Below are 6213 nucleotides of genomic sequence, written 5' to 3'. Positions count from 1 at the left end.
GTTCCACAGTCCTGACAGTTTTAATGTGTGTTGTGTTCTCTGTACAGCTGCTCCGGACCACAAGATTGAGTTTAATCCCTTGCCTGCTCTGTGCAGCCTTATTTGCTCCCAGGGTGGATGCTGTGGAAAAGTTGTCAGAATAACTCATCTTTGGCAGACCGATGGTGAAAAATACCAGCAGACATAGTGATGAGGGGAGATGAATTGCTGTGATGGGCTTAGGTATTCCCAGGATGTGGCAGCATGCTGTTTTTAAAGCACACATATGAGGAGCAGATTTCAGGGTGCAAATGTGGGTAATTGTGTAATGATATAAACAGTTTGGGTTTTCTTTTTCTATAGGGCCATGGAGAATTTTGCTGTGAGATTGAACTGGGGTCAGATGAAGAATTTGCACTAACCCAGCACTCCATCTGTCTCGAGCAGTACTTGAGTTGCTCAGAACCATAAGGTGCTGGTGAGCCATAGAAAATACAACTAACACTGAGAGCCAGAAACAAAACATATTTATAAAAACATATGACTTTGACAAATGATTACTGGCTCTGGTTCTGAAAATCCAACACCTACCCTTAAAAAATGCTTTAAATGCCCAATTCCTACACTTTGCCAATATAGAAGTTATTAAAAAGGAAAGGGCAGCCAAAATTGGGGTTGCAGGTTTAGGATTATATTTTTTCCAGAAAATGTAAACCCAGACTGAGGATGAAAATGTTCTAAATATTACAGAAGGAAGAAATTAGTGCCTTAAGCTGTTGGAAATTTGGACATAAATATCTTGGCTTGTGTGCAGCATTCATCTGCACTGGATCCAGGTTTCTGTAGCTTCAACTGGAACTGGAACACTACAGAAATGTGAAGCTTCAGCATGACCGTATGCTTTGGGATAATCGCTGGCATCATGTGCAAGGCTGCAGCCTTCTTTAGACCAGAACAAACCAAAAGCTCGGGATAAGACTGATTTGGAGCATAAAGAACTATGAAATATTTGTTTGTCCTGTGGTGACTGTGATTATAAGAAGACTTTAATTGATTAAGAGCTCTTTAATTGCTGACTAAGCAAAGAACAAAAATATTATCTCTTCCCAGAGGAGTGCGCAGCTGTTGCCTGCTTTTAATTCTTTACTTATTGTGAAGTAGTTGTTTTTAAAAATTACCCTGCACAGCTCTTTCAGACATCTCTTGAATTTTCTGATTAAATGACTAATCTATTGCAAATCATCTCATACATTAGTTTATCTTGGCAGATTTCCTATACCCTTCAGCTTTCCTTTCTGGGAACATGCATCAAGAAAAATAGTACTGAATATCTGAAATTTGGGCTGGAATTAGCTTGTATGATATGCTGCAGAAATATGCTTTAGATAAGGGAAAAATATTTAAGAATTAATTCTAGGTTTCTGTATATGTGGTATTTACTCTCCATCCTGCCCTAAGCACTGAGGTATGAAAACTCAAAATATGGTAATTTTTAAGGAAGTCTATATTGAAAATACAATTTTCATTTCAATCACTGTCCTGCTCCAGATATAATCGGCTTTAAAATTCTTGTTTCCTGGAATGTGGCTAGTTTTATAGTTAAAATAATCAGGAAAATGCATATATATAATAAGAAGGAATAAATAAGAGTAGGGAAAAACCGCTTCTGCTGTACTGCTGTCAGGACATAGCCATAGAAATTTCACAGGTAGTTATTATTGCATTTTGCATTCTGTTGGAATGAGATAGTTTTGAAATTATAATGACGCTCAGATAGTAAAACTGTGTAGAGCTCCAGCTTTTTTAAGGCAGGTAGTAATCTTCCCTTCACTCTGACGGTGTTTGCAAAGTTGATCAAGCCTCCCAGAACAAATCACTGGAAAAAACCTGTCTTTCACATTGGTTCATTTTCAGTGTGGCCACCACTCTAGATGGTGCAATGGGAGGAGCAAAGGATTAAGAAGGGATAGGGAGCACGTAGGACAGAGGAAATTTCAGAAGAAATTTATATAAAACAAGAATTTATTGCTGGTGTGATTGAAATATTAATAGTCTAATCCAAGAAGCAAATAATAGCTCAGACCAAATGATTACATAAGAAAGAAAAATGCTTCAATGCAGAAAAGCTTCAACAATAACATAATAATGATAACTATAGAATTACAATTATTAGTCTCATCCTGTTTAGTTTCTAGACCCCTTCTGAGGTCCTTCCCTGCTCCTCTGAGTCTTAAGGTGGATGGTTTTGTTTTGGTGGTTGGTGGTGAAGGGGGAGCTTTAACCCACTGCCAGCATCTGGAAATGCAGGATTTTCATGGTGGTGTTTTCCTCTCCCCCATTTCAAGACACACCTGGGGCCACATTTATGTATTTGCTAACACATATTTGCACCTTACTCTTTTTTGATTGCTCTGCAGCTCCACATTACATCTGAATATACGATATATGATGCATTTTACATGTGTTAGAAGTATTCACTCTTTGTTCTCTCCATTACCCCTAGAGCCAGGTTTGGCTGGCTCCTGTTTGTCTACCTCGTGCAGGTTGTACAGGACAAGGAAAGCTTGTTTAGGGCACACCCTTCCTCTAAGGCTTGAGGAGCTCAGTACAAAGCTTTTGCTTTCTTAGTGACAATGGCAAAACTGTATTACAGGTTTGCATGGTAAGAACTTGTCCATTTTCTGCAGTCCCTTTCCCTTGTGCAGCATTCAGTTGTTGAATTAGGGATGTTTGAAGACACATCCTGCCCACCGTTTTAGTATCCCCCTGTGGGTCTGTTGTGAATTTCCTTTGTAAGAAACCTTTGTATCAGACATAATTCCAGGGAATAAAAAAAATCTTTCAGAGAAAGTGGACTTAAACCAGTCTTTATCTTTGTTCTTTGAATCTCCCAAATTAACCATGTGCTCTGTCTCTTAAGGACCAACTGGAAAGAAAGGAAGAAAGGGAATTCACTATGTTTGTCACATATGACAAAATCCATAGAAAGGACAATCTTCTAAAATGTCTGTAGGAGACCAAGCAAATGAAGGTGCTTATATGGTTGGAATCTCATCCAAACTAGTTGGCAGGGGAACACTAATAAATCAGATTAGATAGGTAAACCTACTGTTCCTGTCATTTAAAATTAAATTAGCTTTCTTTCTGTCTGTTGAAGTTATTTCAAGGTGTCCAGTGGTGAGTCACTTCATCTCAACCACCCACCCAAAGCAGAGGAAAGACAAAATGCAGATGAAAGGGAGCACAGCTCACAAAGGGCCTGCGAGTATTGAGCAAGTATTTATGCAATAAGCATTCATAAATATAACTTTATTGCAGAATGATTCTGAAAGAATAGTTTAGTTTGGAAAAAAAATGTCAATTTCAGCTGTAAAATTATGCTGAGTTTTAGTATTTCATTATGCCCGTGGTCCTCTGTCAGGCAAGCCTATGCCAATTCCAGCACTGGAATCCTGCTCCAGCACTACCAGCAGAGCTGGGCTGTTCCTGGCAGCATGGGCTCCGGGGCTGGCCATGCACAAAAACACGAGGAGGGGGCACTGCCCCACCCACTCACTGCTGCCCCGTTCTCCCACCACTTCCCCACCTGGATGTTGGGAGCCAGCCAGCCATTCCTCTGGTGTCCTGCAACACCTCAGTACTGCCAGTTTTACCTAAATAGCTTGTGTCCTAACTTTTCCTGAGTGCTTTCTTAAAGATGGTTTAAAAAAAAAAAAAAAGCAGGGGGTTGTCTAGAGGAAAAAAGGGACCCAAATCAGGAAAGTATCTTGTAGTAGTGACTCTATGTCCAAAATGTCTTTTTCTTGTACCCTGGTGGAAGGAAAGTGCTGTGAGACTGTGACCTGGCCCTAAGGAGGTTTGTAATCTCCCTCTCTGCCAGCTTCTGTGAGCTTTTCTTCTTGGGACTGTTTCTGGCTGAAAGGCAATTGCAGTATTTATCCCACCAGCATTAGGGTGCTAATGTTCTTTAAGCTTCAAACCATGCAGGTAAGCACATGATGGAAGTTCCTTCACAAACAGAAGTTGGAGGAGACCAGATGTAGTTAGCAGATAAGGAGTTGCCTAAAGGAGTATGTAACAGGCTATGTCCTGAGAGCAGGCATCTCCCAATGGTTGTGAATCTCAGGGAGGCCTGGAATGGAGGGATCCCAGCCTGCACAGTCATTATGATCAGATAATTCAAAAGCCTGGGAAAAAATGTGAATAAAGAGAGCAGATAAAAACACTAATAAGGGCTAATACACAAGAACTGATACTCTGTTGGTATGCAAGTGATGAAAAGTACTAAACAGTGATTTTAGTTTTGTCTACAATGAATAAAAATATCAAGGCTGATTTTGTGCTGTCTTTACAAGCTTGGTACTCTGTGGATGGTCCCAGTAGAACTCAGGGTGCAAATTTCAGAAGAAAATGCATTTCTCGAATGAGATGAAAAAGCATTATGAGGGATGAAAGGGCAAAAAATCATAGAATTGATTACTTCTGATACTCTGAGAATAATAAGTAAATTCTCTGAGCAAAAGTTAGAGTAATTCCAATACACAGAACTAATCTGTTCATCAAGCAGGATGAAATCTAACAATCACTAAGAGATTCAAGTGATGACTGGGAGCAAACCCTGCTGCTACCTTTGAGCTACACCAGTGAATGGTGGCTGGCAAACACTGGTGATGGGATGCACTGTTAGAATCGGGGAATCTTACATACAACAGGTTTGTGAGAGCAGGTTTTTTTTTTTGCCACATGTTAAATATGAAAGCTCCTCTGTTCTTACACCATACCCAGTGACTACGGTGGAGGTTTCATGGCAGCATTCTGTTACTTGCACAACTAAATTCTTTCAAGTCATGGTAATGACCAGTGTGCTAACAGTCAGGTGGAATGGCCTGAGACACTTCAGGTGTCTATTTTCCTGCAAGAAACCAATTACTTGCAGCAGAGAACAACCATGTGACTCACAGAAATTATGAAGAGGCATTAAAAATTAATTGGGGTTTCTACTTGTTATTTCAGTTAGCCAGCTGAATTCTGAATGCTGGGTGGACAGTTTGCTGGGATAGCATCAAACACAACATTTGCAAAGATGTGCTTTAGGCCAGGCTGTGTGAATGAAATGCAAAATTGAATGAATGGAATTGCCTCCAGTCTGGATAATTATTGCAGCAGTGTTTATGGCATTCAATGAAACAAGCCTGTATTTGGGTGACACTTTGGCTCTAGCAGGGTATCTCCAGGGGACACACAATAACAGCCATTGCAGTGGGGTGTATTTCTCTATACTGCTTGCTGATACAACCACTAAGTGTGATTCTATCACATCCACTAGAACAACCTCTACTGGTGTAACTGGTGAAGGATTAATCCATTCCACATTCTGTGGTCTTGCCTCTTCAAGTTTTTGAGAAGCTAGCATCCAAAGTCCATGCCTTTTAAAGCTCAAAAGAATACGTCACACTGAAGGACTCTGACTTTTATCTAGGTAGTTAAAATCTAGCTCCTGATTATTTGTGAATGTAAATTGTTCCTTTATGGTGAGTTACTAGGGGATTATTTTATGAACAACCAGTGACCTAACTCATTCCTGTCCCTCAGTGGGGGCCCTTGCATTTGTCTGTGGTGAATTTTTACCATATAATTTGAAAATCAGGCATGAAAAGGATTAGAAAAAGCAGTCAGACATATTTTCCCTATTAACAGGATTTAGCAGTTAGGTATTAAAGCAATCAAGACTTTAATCTTTCATTTATATTATTATAAGCTTTACAATAAGCTTTTAGGTAAAAAAAAAAAAAAGAAAATAAATCAGTATATATGTTGCATATTAGCATTTCCCTGAAGAGTTATTTTCTATCCTTGCAGTTTTCTTCCTGCATCCACCTGCCATCCACTGTTTTTCCTAATGGATAAAAGAGGAAATGCAAAATCATTCCTTAAAATGTCTTTTTCTCCAGGAAATAATTTGTTTTCTCTTTGTCTATGCACATGTAGTGAACAGCCCCCGCTCCTGCTCATGATAGAGGGCTCAGAGCTTTTGCCTCTGAAGTGATGTATTTTAATGCCAGGAGAGCAGGCAGATTTTTAAAAAAGCTGGGAATTTGGGGTGCTGAATTCCCTTGAAAATCTGACTTTAGTGTTTCTATAAAAGTGTTTATGGCCCCAGTTGAGACTCCGCTTATTTTTTGAGTTCTTGCCAGCTGCTAGAATGGAGTCATTGAAAACTCATTTTCTAAATTA

The sequence above is a fragment of the Motacilla alba genome, chromosome 1 (assembly GCF_015832195.1).
Source record: "Motacilla alba alba isolate MOTALB_02 chromosome 1, Motacilla_alba_V1.0_pri, whole genome shotgun sequence".
NCBI classification, from domain to species: Eukaryota; Metazoa; Chordata; class Aves; order Passeriformes; family Motacillidae; genus Motacilla; species Motacilla alba.
The sequence above is the reverse complement of the archived record's forward strand: the minus strand, read 5'-3'. Positions refer to the sequence as shown.